This window comes from Equus przewalskii, chromosome 21, assembly GCF_037783145.1.
Source record: "Equus przewalskii isolate Varuska chromosome 21, EquPr2, whole genome shotgun sequence".
Classification (NCBI taxonomy): domain Eukaryota; kingdom Metazoa; phylum Chordata; class Mammalia; order Perissodactyla; family Equidae; genus Equus; species Equus przewalskii.
In genome coordinates, this window is record NC_091851.1 from 20,468,157 (window position 1) to 20,488,496 (window position 20,340).

The following is a 20,340-nucleotide window of genomic DNA, read 5'->3' on the forward strand; positions in this document are numbered from 1 at the left end:
GGCCTGATCAGAGCCCTCTGCTCTCTGGACATGCTGCTACCCCCTCAGCCAGAGTTGTTCTGCCCTGCTCTTGAGAACCCACCTCCCTGCTGGGCTTTTCAAGAACGTCCCCCTCCCCTCGCTGCTCTGGTTTGGAGACCCCTCTCATCTCTACATTAACAATCCTGAGGGTAGAACTTGCAGAAGCACAGGCTGTGTCTGATGTCTGGAGGAGGGGCTGTGTGTTGGTCCAGGCCCTGGCCCCCGTGAAGGGCAGACCCGGCTTGGAGTGGATTCCCGCTCCAGGAGGGCAGGCTCCTCGCTTCCCGAGCGCCTGCTCCCAGGTGCGGCCTGGGAGGTTCAGTCGAAGCCCCCAGGGCAGTTTTCTCCTCCAGCTGAGTGTCCTGTCCTCTTCTCTCCTGTGCTCACCCACTGGGACCGGAGCTGTGGCCAGGCTGGCTTCTACCTCTCCTCAATGGTGGCAACAAAATCACAATGCACTCGTTTTCAAATCACATATGGCTTCTTTGACCCCATAAAATAACTTTATTCACACAAACGTCCCTTAATTTACAAAGCCTCAGTCATCCATACACATTAGGGGGATCCACAGTGTTCAAGGAACTTAAATATAATGTATCATACCAACCCAAGTAAACCAAGTACAAAAAATATTCATATAAAGTTGTTCACACGTAGGTCCTAGATTACCAGCTTCTGTGCAAAAAAAGAAAATAAAGAAAAATAGATTTATTAACTAGTATTTGAAACTAACTTTGTGCCTCGGTTAAAACCTCCCTCACACCCAAGTTGGCCCCACACGAATGTTAAATCGTTGCAACATACTCTCCTGCTCTGATGGAGAGAGGCCCCTGGGGCACAAAAGATTTAAAGTGTCCCTAAATAAACACCTTTCGTCCTGCGGCCTCTCATGCAATAAGAAGCTGGGGTCTCCTTTCTGTCAACCCCTGCAATCCTAGGGGAGCTCCGGGGAACTCGCGGCAGTGGATTCGTCTCTTGGTGAGGGCTGCAGACGCTCACATCAGCCCACCTTCCTGGCACACCTCCTGGTGTCCCCGAGGGCCTCTCCAGACAGGAGACCCTGCCCCTAGACCTAGGCAGGCAGGATCAGAGATGGGCTTGTGTTGTCCCGAACGCTGTGCCTCAGCCTGGTGTGCGAGAATGGCCATGGCACTCCCTCTGGGCCTGGTGGCCTGAAGAGCTGAGTGCAAGCTTGGCTGTTGTCAAGTTGCCAGTTCCTAGGAGACTCTGGTAGCCATCTCTGCCTGGGGGCTGCCATAAGGCCCAGGAAGGGGAAAAGAGTCACTGGGGAGCAATAACCCAAGAGCCCCACTTAGAATCAGAGCCAGCGGTGCCCCCAGATGTCTGTGTGTGGGGCGCATGAGCAGGATCAAAGGTGGGAGGTGTACCTGGCAGGCAGGGCTGGGAGCTCAGGCAGCCTTGGCATGGAGCAAGGAGAGGGCAGAGAGGGTCCCCTCCTTAGGGGGTGAAAGCCCAACTCTTGCTTTCCCAAGCTTCCAAAAGATACCCCAAGGCTGAAACCCAGGCATCCATCCTATTAAGATCTGTCTTCTAAGAAGGTAAACAGCCAACAGCATAAAAAGAAAGAAGATTCCCATAATGCCAGCTCTTTTCCTTTTCTTAGAAAAAGACTCAAGCAAAAATAATCATCTTATTGCTCCAAACGCTGGCTTTCTAGGAGACAAGTGATATGTTCAGGAGCTGAGAACCTTGGAGGAAGGGAATGACAGAGGTGGGAACGTCCAGGGGGACGAGGGCTGTGAGAAAGGTGGTGAGTGGTCTTAGCACCGCAGGGCCACGGGGCAGGGAAGTCCAGGGCGCGCACCCCTGCCCCTGGCGTCTCTGCCTTCATTCGCTCTGGGACCACCGCTGGCCGTGCCATACATGAGGCCATACATGTCCAGAGAGTCAGAGCTCCACCCACTGTTGGGCACACTTCTCCTCCAGCTGTAAACAGGGTACTTCTTAAGTAAACATTGAATACACTCCCTCAGAAAGGCAGCCATGGTGGGCAAACCATGTCCGGGTGGGAGGAAAGAGTTCCTATTCTCCTGTCCCAATGCCTCTGGGATGAGATGAGACTAAGGCCTGAGACCTTAGTCCCCAGTGCCCAGAAGGGGGTCAGATGGAGCATCTTGAGTGAACAGACTGTGGCATCCTCCTGGCTAGAGGTAAGAAGCAGGGGACCTGCTGGGTAGTGAGACGCAGAGACGCGCACCTGTCTGAAGCACAGTTCTCCTGTCCTCGGCTAAAGCTGCTAGTGAGTGCCCTGGTGGTGGGCGGGGAGACATGTGCCTGGACACAGCCCGCAGCAAGGGGTCGGGAGGTCACGTGGGGGAGTAATCCTTCCCATAGACTATCTGTGAGTGGGAACAGAGTTTAAGTGACAGATGGACCCAGACAGGGAGAAAGCTGCGTACTTCCTACTGAGCCAGGTGGCCTGGTGAGGGGAGGGCAATGGAGTAAGGCACTAAGATCTGTCTTGCTGATTCTTCTCCCTGAAGGGAAACCGAGCTCAGACCCATGGGGCTGAGGCCCGGAACCTCCCTCCAAGAGGCTATCCTTTTCACAGATCCAGAGAGAAGAGAATAACTGACTGCTATTTTAAGGTTTGGAAACTCCTAGAACTTGGACAGGCCTAACAAACTTGGTGGCACTCAGATGACGCACCACAGGGTTGCTGCCAGGCCCAAGACCCAGGTGGAGAGGGTGAAACGGCAGGAAGAGGCGAGGAAGCGGACCCACGGTGGGAAGAGGTGGAAAATGGCTAAGAAAGGTGACAGGAGCTCCCCGAGCCAGACCCCAAGGCTGGGCCACTGACTGGGCAGAGGCAGCGCTCACTCCAGGCTGACTCCCACCTAACAGGCCGGGTGCCTGAGGCGGACTGAGTGGAGAGAGCAGCAGAGGGACAGGGAGGCACTTGGGGGCTAACGAGCTGGCCCTCATGACCTAGGGAAGGAGGTCCCATCAACAAGCAAGGATGGCTGGGAGTCCTGCAGATAAGGGTGCATGGAAGCTGGTTGCCTGTTCACCCGAAAGGTATGGGCATCCTGTGACCCACAGGAGGTACTCTGGTGCCAAGAAAAATAAAGGGGAGCACTACAGCTCCAAGACCTTGTTTAGACAGAGCTGAGACCAGGGAGGGCAGAAAAAAGATTAAGCAAAAGGTGAATGACTTGTCAGGCTTGAGCCCTCACTAGGGACTTTAGAGCATGGGCTGGAGCCAGGGAGAGCTGGGGGTGCCGAGTCCGGGGACTGTTTTTCCCATCTGCTCCTGTACAGAGACAGCCGCCCCCCAGGGAAGCAGGGTGGTGGGGCCGAGGAGGGCACACTGCAATGAGGGGATGCCGCTCAACCAAGCCTCCAGCTGCGGCTCAGGCTACACTCAGGAGGTCGCCTGGGAAGTCAGAGAAGAGCTGAGAGACAGGCGATCACCAAGGATTTCAGCCAAGGAAGGGAGGGGCCTGGGTACCACCTGCAGCCCTGCCGGATCTGCCAACCACAGCCAATCGTCTGCCCAGGAGGAAGAGTAGCCTTAGTATTTGAGGGGTTGGGAAAACAACGTGAGTGAACATATTGCCGAGTCTGGTCTGATGCCGTGCTGGTCTCTCCCAAACTGCCAGCGCCAAAGGACTGCTGCTTTTAGGGGGAAGCCCCCCTTGGTCACACACCAACTTAACTGCCCTCCAACTATCTCTCCTATTGAACCTATGCTGGCTTAGAGAAAACAAAAAACAAAATTAAACACAAAAGAGGAATTCCTTTCTCCTTCCCCAAAGACCCTTTCCTGCTCGGCCATAATCGGGTGAAAAGCCTTTGGAGAAGCCAAAGTTGTTTCCTGGTGAGAGGGACAACACAGGAATAGCGCCTCCCACCCTCCTTGCAAGGGGACAGAACAGACAGTTTCAGAAGCCTGCGAGGGCGGCGGCTGCAAGAGCATCAGTAAGGAGTGTCAGCACGGTTACACAGAGGTGCTTAGATCCACACTGGCGGTGAGGTCGAAGGAGTCACGTGGGGAAGCTTTAAAGTGGCCAGCCCCCAGATGGACACCTAGGGGCTGCGGGGTGTCCACCCGGTCACCTCTCTGCAGGTCCACTCTTTTCCCACCAGACACATTTACATGGAGGGTAGGCACCTAACAGTAAGTCCCTGGGAGTGAGGGAGATGGTGCCTGACACTGTCACCATATGTGACACCATGGCGCCCAGCATACAGGGCACACCCTTCACTGCCAGGAGATGACAGTGGCGGCCAGTTCAGGACACCCTATTCTTATGGCAATGGTCACAACTGGATCTCAGGGACATCGGCAGTCTCTGTGATAACCTGGACATTTGGTGAACACATCTGGGAGGAAGACAATCCAGGAGGCAGTAGGTGGTGGGTGCTGACCTCACAGGAGTGACAAATGCCCGAGGAAGACCCCGCTGTGTCCCAGGCAGAGGTTTGGCACGACAGTTTTTTCCTGGGGAACTTCCTCTGGAAAGGTGGGCTTGCAGAACTGGGGCGCTGGCTGCTCAACTGCCAGGAAGTGGGAGATGGTCACCTTCTGTCCCTCCTCAGAGCTCCCGGTCAGAAAGGGCAGAAGAGGGAATGGAGTCCCCCCACTATAAGGCCTGGTGTGGCCCGGGGCTTCCGACGACGTAAAGAGAACAAGCCCACAGGTTAGACCTTCTTTCTCAAGTTCTCCTGGCCAAACCCTGGCCTTCTTCTTCCAGGTGTTCTTTGCCTCTGATCATTTCCAAGGCCCCAGGGCTAGACAGGAGCAGCCGCCAGAGTCCGGCCGTTCCTGCATCTGGTGGGGAGGTGGCCCAACGCCTCCTTCTGTCTTAATGCCCCCATCCCAGGAGAAATCCCAAAATTCTCCCCGGAGAGGCAGGCCTTCTCTGGGGAAGTGAGGTGTGATACGCAGAGCTGAGAGATGGGTACAAGAAAGACAACAGGGAAATATAAAGGACAAAAACAAAACAGCTCCCAAACCCCTTATAAAAATTAGAAAGGAAACTTATACGTATGCTTTGTCCATGTTGAATTTCTTTAAAGAAACTGGTGCCTGTCCACAGCATAGCTTCCTGCTCTTCTGAAGTCTTAATCGTTTAAATTAAAAAAAGAAAAGAAAAGAAAAAGACAAAAAAGAAAATAAAATTAAAAAAATTAAGTGAAACTAAAAGGAGGAGGAAAACCCAAAAGCTTCACATTGCCGGAGATCCAGCTGTCGGGAGATCGCCAACCGACCAAGCCACCACCTGTACCCTCTGCCGTCCTGTGTGCGAGACATGATGAGACTGTGGGTCCCGAGGATCAACCTGGAAGACAGAAGGCAGGGAACGAATGGACATGGGGGTCAGCGGGCCTGGGGCCTCCAAGCTCCAGATCCCCCAGGAGGTGCCAGCACCCAACCCAGACGAACTCAGGAGCTATGAGGTGCTGGGGGCAGGGGAGAAGGCTTTACCACAACCACCCTGCCGTGGACACAGTATTCTCCTTTTTCAGGTAAGGAAACTGAGCCACAGGTTAAGCGCCATGCCCAAGGTCACATCAACTGAGGGGCAGAGCTTCATAATGGGGAACCCAGGCATGACGGCTCCAACGACAAATCCGATCATGAACCCCATCCCTCTAATGGCTTCTCTGAATTACGAGCACACAATGCCACAGGACCCTAGCTCTCTATCCCCGCAGGCCCTGGCAGCCCCCGTCCCCTCCTACTTCCCGCCCACCCTCTCTGACTAACCGTGCTGTACTGAGACTTCGCAGCAACTCTCTTGAGTTTATTTATCCCGTTTTAGAGACAAGAAAAGGGAGGCTCAGGCCTCTGGGAACCTGCATGAAGGAACCAAGGTTCTCAAGCCTTAAGAGGGGCCAGAGTCCCACAACCAGGGGCAGTGTAGACTCGGAGTCACCCGTGTGGCCCCACACTGCAGTACACTGCACCGTTTAAACCTCACTTCCCCAGGGAACGCCTGCCTCTCCAGGGAGAATTCTGGGATTTCTCCTGGAACGAGACACGGAGCCAGAACCTGTGGCTGAGTTCACAGGGTCTGCCACTTGACCATGGCCAAATTTAAGTCCTTGGTTCCTTGGTCTCATCACCTCTACCCATTCACAGGTTGTTATGAGTACCAAGTGAACTAACACGTGTAAAACTCAGAACAGTGCCTGGCCATATTATTATGAGCTATTATTTGGGAATCGCCTTGGTCCCAGGCCTCAGGACCTCTCAGTGGAGGTTGAGAATACAAGAACCTACAGAGATTAGCCTTGGGCCAGCCCCCACCCCCAGCCTGGCTTTCCCAGTCTGAGCCGTCTGAGCAGAGCTAAGTATAGCCCTACCCTGGGCAGGGCGGGCACCCAGGGCAGCGATGCTCTGTCACACGGACTCATCTGATAGTTTCCAAGTGCCGGCTCTCATTCTGAGCACTGACGCCAACACGTCCAGCACTGTGCGCTTGAAATCCCCCCTGGGCTCCAATGCTCTGGGAGCGCTCTGTAGCCCGAGAGGTGTACCCTCCCAGCCCTGCGCCCTCCCCACCATTACTTGCCACCTGTGCAGTCTGACAATACTGGTCCGCTGTCCTCAGGTCCTGGAGAGACGCCTCACTAGTCTCCATGAGAGGCAGCAGGGTACAGCAGTACTGGATGATTTGCTACCTGTCAGCCTCAGTTTCCTCCTCTGAGAAACGGGGGGCTCCTTTCTCAGGTTTGAGGAGACTACAAAGCAGCCAGCCACAGCAGGAAGTGACACACTCCATGAGCCCATCTCTGATGGCCATTTACCCCAACCAGAGATTACAACTGTGTCAAATTTAAACAGGCTGTGATCCTCGGCCACTTCACCACCAACGCTGCTTCTACCTGGGTCAGGGTACATGGCAAGGACGCACCCCATGTGGCGAGTGTCACCAAGCCTTCGGGAGAGCAACCTGGCAAGGTGTTTTCAGAGCTTCCAATGTGTTTAGACCCATAGACCTTATAATTCCACTTCTGGAAATGTAGCTTAACCAACAATGCGAAATATGAAAAGGACTTTATGAATAAGGATGCTCACTGAAGTATTACTTAAATTATGAGGCAAGAAACCACAAATCCAAAAGTAAGAGATTTAAGCAAATGTTGTACCTACTCAATGACATATTACAGAGGAGATGAGAAGGCTGTGTGGCACTGTCAGCACTATGGCAGAAGCACTTCCCTGGGTTAAGTGGAAAAAAGTAGGTTACAAAGTTCTGTGGCATATAGTATGACCAAAGCTATGTAAAACAAACACCTCCAAGTATAGGAAAATCTGGCAAGAAGTATATCGAAATGTTGTACTTGTGAGCACATCTTCTTCTTCCCCTGCTTTTCCACCGTATTTTCACACAGGCGTACCTCAGAGGCATTGCGGGTTCAGTTCCAGACCACCGCAATAAGGCAAATATTGCAATTAAGTGAGTCACACAAATTTTTCGGTTTCCCAGTGCATATAAAAGCTATGTTTACACTCTACTATAGTCTATTAAGTGTGCAACAGCACTACATCTGAATGTACAATGTACATACCTTAATTAAAAAATACTTTGCTAAAAAATGCTAACCATCATCCGAGCCTTCAGAGAGCCGTAATGCTTTTGCTGGTGGAAGGTCTTGTAAAAAACGCACTATCTGCAAAGTACAATAAAACAAGGGTTGCCTGTATTGAGTACCCATCACACTGTCATGCTTTACTTTTTAATGGGAAAAACAGTGTCCTTTAGGGAATAAGAAAAGCTAGCAACTCCAAAGAAAGGTAGCAGCCAAAAGACCAGACGCATGCTGCTCCACACACAGCGGACAACGGAGAACTTCCCACACGCATCAGACGACGTCAGACTGCGATTCCCTCCTCCACCGCACAGGTGAGGGTGACCCAGTGTCCGCGTGTAGAGTAAAGTGGAGATGAATGATAAAGACGCTGGGGAAAAAAAGGATTTGATCTGGAAAGAAAATACTGGACTTCCCAGCCCCAACCTTTTCCTCGGCTGCTTCTGTTTCCCTGCCTTCAATTAGCAAAAATCCACTAGTGAGTCTTGTATCCCAGTTTTTGCCTTGGAAAAACCCACTTATCATAAGCACGCCCCATAATGATCCAGCAGTCATCTCAAATCTAGCTTTATTCAACACGCCTACTCTCTTCTCCCTGTGCTTTCCAGAGATGAAGCAGAGCAACCAGAAGATGGGGGGAGCGAAGGTTTGGAGGGAACCTCACCATCCAAGACACTCTAAGTCCTTGTGAAAGATGACAAGAAAAGCCCAGGAAATCGCATGGTCATGTATGATCTGCTAAGACAATCTTTGGAACCAGTTACGACCTTTTTAACACTGCCTTCCTCCCTCCCTTGGTGGGACCCAAGCTGAGGACAACCTCCTCAAAAGGATGACCATCAGCAGGAAGGTGACCCATGGCAACTGGAGAGCAGTGCTGGCAAGGAGGCAGAGATTCAGAAGCCAGAAGTCCCTTTTACATCATAAACTAGTGGAACAGAGTGTTGACTACAGAAGGTCAAAAAAACAGCATAGCACAGCACTCTGCGAGACCTCCTGAAACAGCAGCGTCTAAGGACCGCTGTAATCACTGGGTCCTTTGCCAGGAAGCGAGGCTGACATTTCCCACAGGCTCCTCCACCCTGGCTCCAGCTTTGGCACTGGCTGCGGCCCTCCTGGTAGGACGCCTCAGGACAGCCCGCAGGTCTCAGTCTGCTTCTCCCTAGCGGGCAGGGCCAATGAAAATCAGAGGGCTCTCTCTTCCATGGAGAGGACCTTGGCTTTGGGTTCCTCTCGGGGTCCCCACTAGAGAAGGTACACCTCCCCCAAGGAGCAATGGCAGTAACTGCACTGGAAGAGAGCAGGGGCCCTTTCTCCAGCCATGAGTAGCAATGGCTCGGACCACGCAGCTCTGGGTTGAAGTTGCCGCAGATCCTCCCAGGCACTGGCCGGAACAGGAAGTGGAATAGGCCCTTGCACTCCATCCCAGCAGATGTCACACTTTAGCTCCCTGACTGCTCAGGCTGCGGCCTGACTGCCCAGCTCAGCTTCAAGCAGGGCTTGCCTTGTCCCTTTCAGCGGAACCCTACCTCCGACCAGAGCCCTCCTACCGGGCGAAGCCACAGCTGCCGGACACAATGGAAAACAGTAGTGTGATAAACCTGCAGTCAACGCCTGGAGTACACGCCATCTTTCACCTTCTCAGTCACCTTCTTCTGAGGATGGATTTGTCTCGTTTTACCAAGACAACAGGCCCAGAGAGACGGAGCAACTTGCCCCACCTCACAGAGCTGTTGAGCAGTAGAACTGGCACTTAATTTAAAGTTTTCCAGCTTCACTGGCCCAAGTCTTTCTACTCTGACAGTCTTCATTTGCTGCTGTCAGAGCTGGCTCTGCCAGAGGTTCTAATGGCCTGCCTTTGAGATGGTCTTGGGAGGGAAAGGCGTCAGTGATCTGGGAAGGGGTGCTGGCACTTCCTTCCCTTTCCTATTTCTGTTTTTGGACCAAGTTCCCTCAGCACATCCGACCCTCTCATTTCTTTATTATCATGATGGCAGTCACTTACCAAGCATTTCCCATGTGCCAGGCGTGTCCTATGGAGTAGAATGCTATATAGAACAATCCAGTAAGGCCACTTTCAACCCTCCCACACTGCTTTCCATTCACTGTGTCCCAAAATGGGCCAAGTTTTACATCCACTGCCTCATTTCACCCAACAACCCTCTGAGGTAGGCGCTAGTGTCACCCCAGCTTTAGACACGAGGACACTGAAGCTCGGCGAAGATCGGCACGGCTGATAAGTGGCAGAGAGAAGGGTTTGACCCTAGGTCTGTCTCACGCCAATGCTCCTGCTTTGAACGTGTAACTCTGTAATGTAAACTCCCTTCCTACAGAGATGAGAAGAGCTTAAGCAGAGTTCAGAGCTGCAGCGGGAGCAAGCGATGATGGGTTTGGGGACCGACTCCCCTATTCCTCAACCTGCAGACACGGAACGTCTGGGTGAGTAAAAGACTATCCTTTATTCTAAAAGTATGGCCTTCCTCCCTTGTGGGTGTCAAAATCTCATTTTTTGGATGAAATGATGGGAATGGTTTTAAAAACCTATCTCCATCTCCTACCCCCTCACCCCTGCTTTAAATTATACTGTCCTTCAAAATGTTAAGTGTGGCAACCACAGGATTTAAGAGTCTGGGAGACACAGCTATGTTTAACTTGGCATCTTCACTCTAGTGCTCTGTCAAGGAGACAGTGCAGCCTATGGTGGACAGTCCTGGATTCAAATCCAGCCCTGCCACTTACTATCCACTTACATTATCTGAGCCTCCTTTCCCTTACTAGCAAATGGGGACGCTGCTACATTCACTCTTTTGGGGTCTGCTGTGAGGAGTGAGGATTCAAGTAAACTGCCCAGCCCAGCACAGAGTGGGGCACTCGGTACGATCTAGCTTGTTGTCAGTTGTGTTAAGGGTCATTTTGGTTCTTAGGGTATCACAGACTGAACTAGATAACTTGTCTAGAGTCACAGTTAATTCAGGAACTTTCAGTCCTATGTTTTCAACATGGAGATGTAAGAATGACGGCAGTGGAGGTGGCGGTGGAGGGGGAGGGCAGCTCTCTGATCCCCATTGAGACCCCTGGCAAAAGCAACCTCAGCATCTTTTCATCTGCTCAGGCCTCAAGGTGGGTTTGTGAAGCCCAGGGACCTAGAAATTGGAAATACTACCTGGCTGTCTGCTAGGATCCATTTCGGTGGGATTGCACAGAAGTGTCACAGTTACTGTTGCAACGGTGGGCCAGTGCCCCGGGGGACCACTGGCACTGGTCAGGAGGAGGGCTCATGCACCCACCTGCAGGCTTCAGGGATGCACCTGAGTTCCTGTACCTACCCCTAAGGGGAGCAGGAACCTCAAGCATCCGAGATGCTGAGTGCGAGTCCTCGCATATACTCTCTCTGCTCTGCACACACATTTATCCATGAAGACCCTTCTCTCCGCAGATGAGGAGTCTTAGTCTCGGAGGTTACTCAGCAAGTTGTAAAAGGTTAAATGGCTAGTAAATTGTTAACTGGGATTCAAACCTAAAGTCCAGTTTCTCAATTTGTCTCTGCCTCTCCTCTATTTAACAGAAAAGAAACTCAACTGTTGGCATGCTCATAGACTAAAGCAAAGTAAAAATTCAAATCATGGTATTATTGGGTGGACAGCCAACAACTCACTCTTACCTAAACTCTCCCTGGAGCCCTGTCTGGTGGTATTGCCACTGAAGTTCATGATCCCTCTGATATGCCAGACACCATGCAAGGCCTGACACGCAATGCCTCCTCTGTCCAGACACTGGACCAGGAGGAATCACCCCTGTTTTAGAGAATGGCCACCCAAGGCTCAGGGTGCTGACTTTGAGCACGCCATGCTGCAGAGGCACACGGGGAAGGGAGTCTCAGGGTCACAGAGTGCAGGCCTCTTCTTCTAAGTAGGATTAGTTCCAAAATGAGTCATTCTTCACTTGTTTAATACACCAAAGCAGCTGGCTTTTCAGACTCAGATAACAACGTGCCAGCTCTGGGGTGTTCAGTGGCCCCAGCACTACTGTCTATCCCAATCTGTCAGAGGGACTGAAGCCAGCCGGGAGCCAAGCTCTCTGATGCTTCATTGCTCTAAGGCTTAGCTAGCAACAGTAGTGCTTAGAGTAGGGCAAAAACAGGGACAACCATGCTGTGAGCAGCCCAGAGCACAGTATATGGGGGGGTCTGTCGTCAGGGTCCAAAGGATGGGGGTAGAGACGACAAACGGGATACTCATGTTTTCACTCTTCAGGTCTACAGGGGGACATGGTGTTAGGGAAAAGGGGAACAAGAGGCCAGAGATCATTGAAGCACACTCAACAGGCGCTTCACAGCGGCCCTGACAATCTGGAAGGCCATGGGCACCCGCCCTTATGGTCTCTGAGCCCTGACCAGGAGACCAAAAGAAGGTAGAGTCCGGGAGCAGCTCTCGAATGTAGGGGGAGGATCACTCAGAGTGCATGCTACAGAATGGCAAACAGTCGGGGCTCTGTCAAGGCCATGGGGGATGGAGTAGGAAGATCTGAAATTTATACCCCAGCTCCACCAATCAGCAGCTCTGACCTTTACCAAGTCAAGGCCCCCCGAGCCTCAGTTTAATCAACTTAAAAGGTGGGAATGTCTGCTTGTAGGGTGTGAAGTCCGGAGACTACCGGTATTTGTAACAGGCACAACGAGGCACACAGGAGGCACTTAGTCAGCCATGATGGCAGCTTTAAATCACATCCAACAAACAAACAGCAGCCACAAAAACCTCACAATAGTCATTGGCTCAGGCGAAAATTCCAGACAAGACGACTTGGCCTCAAGTCAGTCTTCTCTCCAAGTGACAGCCTCCTTTCTGCTTTGGGCCTCAGCAACGGCTGGTCGGGTTGCACACGCCACCCGCCCTGGCCCCCTAACTTGCGCCTCACTGTCAGTCAGACGGCACTCACCCTTCGAGGCCCCTCCACACGCTCCTCCCAGGGAGCATTCCCAGAGGACCCAGCTCTGCAGGGACTCTTCTGAGCTCCAGGGAGCAGGCACGGGATGACCACAGACCCCAGTAACCCTGCTGTGTGCTCCGCTCTTACTACCCCCTACCACAAGTTTTCTTAAGGACAGGGACAGTCTCCTGCTTCTCTTAAGCCTCTCAGGTTACCAAGCACAGAAGGAGTTCAAATACTGGGTGACTGACAGAAACTGGGAGTTAGGACGTGGCAAGAAAAAATTAATTTATACATTTCTGAGAACCATTCATTCAACACAAGAGGATTTTAACATAAAAACGTGTTTACAAGAATCCCTGCCTTTGCTTGAGCTCCCACTGAACATCCCAACCAGACTGGTGCAGAGACAGCAGCTCACTCTCCCCTCAGAAAGCCGGGCTGCTTCCCCAGGCTCCAGCGCTGGGGCGACGGGAGCCGGGATTTTGCCTGTGCTATTTTTCTCCCAGCTACACCGTGCCACTCCCCACCTCCACCCCTACCCCTACCCCTACCCCTAGAGATGAGTGGGAGAAATGAGCCCCACAGGGATGAAGGCTTTTCCTGACGTGACACAGCCCATCAGTTACAGGACCAGGAGGCTCCTGTCTCGATGGCAGTTCTCTCCACTCCTCCTTCCCTTACCAACTTCCCATCAGCAGGCCCTAACCTCATGGGGAAGAAGACAGACAACCGGCTGCAAATACAGTCTGTTTAATCTGGAGAGGGCGCTTGAAATCTGGGTGTGGCTACTCGGAGCCGTCCTGGCTTCCGAGTGTGTCCCCCGAGTCTAAGTCAGTCACAGTAAGAAATCACTGAGAAGGACAGTTAGGACTGGAAGATTTGGGTTTGGCCTCAATTCCGTGGAGTTCCCCAGATCTTAAAGACTCACCGTGGCCTCCTTCCAGGCCCAGCCATCTGTAAAACGGCAAAAATGCCCAAGAACTCTCCTTGGCTGACAAGTGGCTTGCGAGGTAGTGGTGGAGTTCTGGCTGGGGTGCTAGGTATGGTGGAGGACTCCCATATCCCACAATGGAAATACACAGATTGTGGAAACAGGCGGCAGGGGCAGGGCTGTCCTACGAGGAACTGAGCACCAGCCCCCGTGCAGACAGGTGGTCCATCTTCTGCCTAAGAGGCCACCCCTCCCATCTTCCACGTCCTCTTCATTTACTTAGGCATGTCCAGGGGAACCACCTGTGAACTCTCTGAAAGGTACACTGTCTGTCCCCCAGGCTGTGACAGCACTAATTCAACAGTAGGAACGCACTGCCAGCTGGTAATCTATTAGGAGACCCTAAAGTAAAATGCAGGGAAACGATAAAGGCTCTAGGAGTGGGAAACCTGGCTTCTGGTCTCATCTAGCTCTCCCTACTCTGCTCTGGGGATACCGTTTCTTCAAGTGCCAACGAGGGGCTTGGGACCAGGGCAGGGGGTCTTAACCTGGGGTTCTTCTAACTCCAAGGATACACAGGTTCTACAAACCCCCTGAAGATGTGTGAAGTGTCACAGTGTGTGCAAGTCATGTGCATTTTTCTGGGGGAATATCCCCAACATTCAGATTCTGAGAAGGGTCTACGACACAAGGGATACTGAAAACCATGAGGGCCTGTGTCGGCCCCTTATCTGTCGAGACAAAAACCTTACCTAGAAGGCAGCACAGGGCTGCTCAGCGGGGCTCCCCATGGCAAAGGGGAGTACGAGCTGCGCAGCTGGGGCCGGGCGGTGAGGGGAGAGCTGTGGGGACAGACTTCAGCTCTCCACACCAGAGCGCACGCTCACAGTGGGAGGTGGAGGTCGCTCTCCCCAGTTCTCAAGCAGAATCGGAGACTCCCTTAAAGTGGATGAAGGGCACTGAGAGGAGGTGGGCTCTATGCCGGGCCAGCTGAGCTCGACCCGCTGCCCATTTACCATAATGAGGACACACGCTTTGGCAGCAACGACTGGCAGGCCCAATGTACCCCGGAGCACGGCTTCCTGAGACAAAGGGAATGAGCAGAGCTTAAAGCCAAGACAGCGTGTGGACGGAACCAGACGCCAGCTTCATCTCAAGGAAATCTGAAGTTCGATCAGGGCGGTGAACAGTTCTCTACAAACGGCAGCGAGCAGCTCCTGTGGAAGCTCAGACACGGAGCCTTGGTTGTATTACAGCAGGGAGCATGTTGTCACCTCTGCTGACTTGCTTGGTATTGTTTTGAACCTTCTGATTCCTTGGAGGTGCTGCCAAAACCGCTAGTATTTAAGTTTGCCAAACGCACAAAAAAAAATGTCACTGGGCAAGACCTAAGACTCAGATTTGGAGGTCTCCCGAGGTCTCCCTGGTGACCAGCAATGACCTGTGACCACACCCTGAGTCATCCCACCTGGGTCTGAGAAAAACTGGTCTTTCTAGCCTGGGAAGTGACATATGGAGGCCCTTAGGGCACTGGGGTCAGCGCTTTCCCCTAAGCACCCTAGCTGGTAAACAGGTACTGATGGAACTCATTCGAGACAAACTAAGGGGAACTTTTTGTCTCCAGAAACAGCCCTGGTAATTGGCAGTCAGCTATGGGGATACCCTAACTAACCCCCTTCCTCAACTCTTTAAGTGTGGGGCTGAAATGCAAGCTGCCAACGCCTCAATTGGCCCCCAAAGAGACTGAGGTTCAGCTGCGGCTGCTGTGATTAACAGAGAAAGGGCTCGGGGGAGGGGCCTGGCTCCTGAGATTGTTCCCCCTACGGGCCCTTTGCCAGGAAGAAGATGTCTATGGTGCTGTTACAGCTAAAGGGGAGAGGTCGCCCTTCCATATGGGGACAGGACAATTTGTGGTTATAAAAGCAAAGGCTCAAACAAGGTCATGCCCAGAGTGGTCTGGGCAAAAGGAGACCATCTGGACCTGTGGTTACAGCAACCAGTGCAAAGCCCAGTGTGCCGAGGGGAACTCACTGGGGGCACTTGCTAAGGGGTCTGGAGCTCTCTTAGGGAAAAGAGGGCACTGTAAATTGTTCATGAGACGTGAAGTGGAAACGAATGATTAGCCTATGAGAATTTGGCAAAAACAAACAGGACGAGGGCAACACACAGAGCCACTGTTTACTGCACTCTCACTGTGTGCTAGGAATTGCACTGGATACTTTCCATTTCCTGTACATTTAGTCTTCACAATAGCGTACAGTGGGCATCAGCGTTCAATGAACACCATTTAATGGACAATGGGGGCCCAGAGAAGTTGGGCAACTTCCCCAAAGTCACCGAGTTAGTAAGTGGTAGAGATGCGATTTAAACCTATGTTTATCAGCATATCAAGTTCAAAAGTAAGTCTCTTAATGTCCTGAGACCACTGGAGGCCCAGGGTTTCTAAGTGCCCTCATCAGTTTTCACCCTCTCCCTTTGCAAGCTTGGGAAGGTGCCTGTGCAGGCAAACACCTTCCTCAGACTGGTACCGTCAGGAGGAGCCTCCCATCCTCTTTCCTGAGGGGCTGACAGTTCTCCCCTCACTGTGACCAATTCACCTGCCAAAAATATAGCCTTGTACACCACCACTCCACCCCCCCCCCCCATCTTTTTTGCTGGATAAAGTTCACTCTCTTGGCAACTCTGTGCTATTTCGCTCTCCCACTTTAGCCTCTGTGTGAAGCAACCCAAAGATCTGCTCTTTCCATAAATTCCCAGTGTTCTGCCTTTGTGAACAGTGTGTCCCCTGCTTAGAACACTCTCATCTGCCTTCCTTTCTTCAAGGGCCATCTTAAGTCACAGGTCCTACAGGTCACCATTACTTACTTCTTCAACAAAAGCCAGCACTCCCTCCTCTGAGCTCCCGGGAGCAGTGAGACAGTACTGTGCCACTACAGACTCGCTGATGTGACCTAGCTTCAGAAGCTTGATGGAAAAGAACGTGAGCACCAGAGCTCTAGCCCTGGAGCTGGCACCTGCCATCCACGTGGAGTGGGGAGGACACCATACCCAGGACACACGTGAGCATTTAACATGATAAGCAGGGGGAGAGTATGAAGTCTGGCAAACAGCACGGGCTCAGTGAGTTCAGATAAGAGAGAGAAAGTGCCCCCCCACTCCACGTCTTGTGGTGATAAAGAATCCAGGCTCCACCAGGCTTTTTCCTATATAGAAACAATACAGTGAATACAAGACCACCAGCAAGCTGCAAAAGCTCAGTAAGCAACTACTAAACGAGTGCAACAAAGGACCCAGGCTTTCCTGGGTTCCGGGGAAGGAGATGTGGTGAACAGGCAGGTGGGGCCAGCCTCCACACCACGCCCTGTAAATAGTTCCAACCCTGGTGTGAAAGGACAGCTGAGGACTGACTGTGAAGCCCCTTCCCTGCTAGTTCAACATCAAGTTGAGGAAGTAGAGCCACCACTTAGCTCCTGGTATCACACTTAGAAACCTGAAGGCAACTGAGACCAGAGACCTTCTCCCCCAACCTTCTTCCCCTCTATTCCTTTCCTTAAATCAAAACACAAAGTATTTCCCAACTTACAAATTAACGTGGCTCTCAACATCAATTTTACAGCCAGCAATCATGGTCCTGCTGTTATATAACTATTAAAAAAACAAAGAGTGAAATGCTAGGCTAGAAAGATGCTCTTTGGCAGAACCACCGGGCTGCCCATGTGACAGGACACTGCACAGGTTTTCAGCTCTAAAAAGCAAAAGTAAATACAAAACAACAAAATGCTATGTTGTGACATAATTATAGCAGAGTGCATATGCAAATAAAGACACAGAAGAGCCAGACTCATCAGTCACCTAATGAGAAGCTGATTACAAAGGGAAGAACAAAACACAGCAAGACTCAGCCATCAAATGAAGGCTGTAAAGGCAGCCCAAGGACTAAGGAGGTCACTCCATGCCCTTGAAGATGCCCTATGTTCAGCCCCAAATTCGGGATTCAGCAACCCTCCAAAAGACCCAATCACTCACAACTTATCGAACACCCATATAGACGAGAGAGGATGCATTTATGTCCATACATCCAAGATACATCTGTGTATTCAGCATCCCCCAAACCCCTCTTCTCCTGCAGCGTTCTCTGTTAAATGGCTCTGCCCCACTGCCCAGTGACTCCAGCCACAGATAACAGTCACCCTTGAGCCACTCCTTCCTTCACCCCCACCTTATTCAGTCCACCTGTCAGCCCTTTAACACACTCCAAAATTCACCTCAAATTCACTCTTCTCCATCCCCTGTGCCATCCACCCTAACCTGGAAGATTACAGCTTCCTAACTGGGCTCCCAACCTCCATGCCTGCCTCTCTCCAATTCCACTGGCCACAGAGCCAGAGTTCTCTTGTCACCATGTGAATCGGGTGGTTAAAGCTGCTGTGCAGTGATTCACCGTGACCTACGGAGCTTGGCATGACAGGCTCCTGTCTCCACCTTAAACCTGCCGGTTCCTTGCCCATCTGCCTGGCAGATGCCTCATCCCTCAGGTCTCAGTTTCAAAGTCACCTCCTCACAAAGACTTTCTCTGATCACCTTGGGCAGGTCCCCTATTTTCTATTTCCTCCATCCATACACACCTGAAACTGTACCTGTAGTTTTCCCTTATGACGTGTCTCACACTGAGGTATAAGTGCCTCAAGGGTGGGACCATGTCTGGTTTCTCACTGACATACTGCAAGTACTTACCCCAGTACCTAGAACACACACAAGCAATCAAATAACTAATGGGCCCATCTAGAGGGTGGGTTTTCCTTTTTATTGGTGGTGATGGGGGTGGGGGGAGCTTGCACACATCCTGAGACACTACTTCTAGGTCTGTTACGAGCACGGCCAAGAACTGGTATGAAAGGACAGCAGAACCCAACAGCAGTGGGGGCCTACTGCATGCCTAGCACCCTTATGCTAGCTTTACAGTAATTTTACATTTAACCCACATCAAAATCCTATGGGGTAAGTATTAGCAGCCCATTTTATAAATGAGGACTCCCAGGCTCAGATGCCCAAGGTTTAGACGGAATGAGATGGGGGCTCTTCTTCATCACCACAGCCTACGCCTGGCACACAGCACGTGCTCAATACATGCCTGTGGAATGAACAAGTTTTCTGGTCCAGATTCAAAGCCATGTGTAAGATCTACTTAGAGTCCTAAGCTCTCCCTGTGCACCCACGGCTTCCCCAATCCCAGTGCCCTACTGCCTCTCAAATTCCCCTTCTTTAAGGGTGACCTCTTCTCCTACCATCACGACCTTACAGGGACCTGTTATTCTGCTGATGGCACTCACCCAGGAGCAGCCCAAGATGTTCACTGTTATTATGGCTCAGAAGTCCACTTGCCTAGGGCCAGGGGAGCCCATGGAGAAGTTCAACTGTTTTCTTCCTCCTCCTCCCAGGAGCAGGCGGGCACAGGGCCTCACCTTATCCTGAAGACACATGCACTAAGAAAGAAACTAAGCAAGAATCAGGAGTCCCTGGTCCTAGAACCACAACCACTGTAAACCTGAACGTGCCAGGGCTGAGGGTGTAGGGGAGGGGGCCGAGAGTGGTCCTTTAGGTACCCGGTTTTCTGGGTGAGGAAACCACAGCCCACAGAAAAGTGTCTTGTCTAGCATTGGGGCCAGGGAATTACAGAAGACAGAGCCTAGAACCTGGCAGACCCTCCTAGCTCTCAGGCCTAGAGCCAAGCTTTTGGGGGGCAAAAGGGTAAGAGGCAAGGCAGATGGCTGCATGTCTGACAGATGGTAAGGTGGCGGATTGCACCGTTACCCGCTTTTACTAGGGCAGTTCTCAAACCAGCGTGTGCATCAGCGTCACCCGGAGGGCTTGGTGAACACCCCTCTCCTATTTCCAACTCTGTAGGTCTGAGGTGGGACCAGAAACGTCCGTTTCTAACAAGTTCCCAGGTGATGCTGCCAGTCTGGGGACCACACTTCGAGAAGCATGGTGCTAGGGTTTGTGACTGACAGTGTGTGGCGGGAGGTGGGAGGTAATGCGGAGGAGCAGGGAGGAGTGTGGCAATAGCTTGTCAATATCTTCAAGTTCATAGGGTAGAATCTCAACGCATTCAGTAGAAAACTTCTTACTCATGACATCCTCAGTTCCTTCTGCTGATAAAATAGAAGCAATCTTCCTAACTATGGTTAAACTTTACCAAGGCCATGAAATTAGGCTGCTGATTCTGAAGACTCACATCCAGGTCTGCCTATGGCACCATCAGCTTTTGCCCAACCCAATGAAATCCTAAGAGTAGGTGGGAAACTGGAGTCCTAGGGAGAGCTGTCCCACTGCCACAGGGCTTCCAAAACACCAGGCTGGAGTGACGTGCTCTCCAAAGGCTCTGGTTGCTACACCTGGTTGGTGCCCGAGCCCTGAGATGCTCAAGCAGGAGAGGGAGGAGCATCTCTCGATCACGGCAGTGGTGACATCTGGATTTCAGTTTATGCAACTGGCTTAAAACCCCCATTTTTTTTTTTTAAAGGTAAAAGTCACCCTGTTGTTGTCTGGGGTGTGGTACACTCACACTCATTTCTGCTGCCCCACAAAAACCAAGGGTTCCTTCCAAGCAGTCATCCAATCCAAGTACACAATCTGGTTACTAACAACAAAGGAGACTTTACTTGTGACTCCCAGTTCTCCTTATGCTGGGTACAAGGCTGGGCTGTGCTGGAAAGGCCCATGTGTTCTGCCAAGACCTGACAGCACGACACTTCCCGTCCATGCCTTAGATTTGCCCTAGACTGGAACCTTCTGGGAGGACATGTCTTAGACATGTCTGAAAAAAGCAGAAAGAAAAAACAAAAGGAGCTGTAGTGATATTTAAGGGTTTCCTTCCTTTTTCCAAAAGGCTAGAA

General features: G+C 51.7%; 1 protein-coding gene across 3 annotated transcripts in view; it reads right to left on the minus strand.

The window, feature by feature from the left end:
• Positions 1 to 483: 483 nt before the first annotated feature.
• Positions 484 to 20,340, minus strand: part of STK35 (serine/threonine kinase 35) — a 45,177-nt gene continuing 25,320 nt past the window's right edge. Inside the window, exons 3-4 of one of the 3 annotated variants that reach the window (XR_547050.2) lie at positions 891 to 5,327; positions 484 to 696 (exon numbers count right to left, since the gene is read on the minus strand). The gene's annotated coding sequence lies outside the window, so the exon portion shown is untranslated. Of the gene's footprint in view, positions 5,328 to 20,340 lie in introns of all 3 variants that reach the window. The other 2 variants (XM_008533514.2, XM_008533513.2) reach the window with 2 other exon arrangements.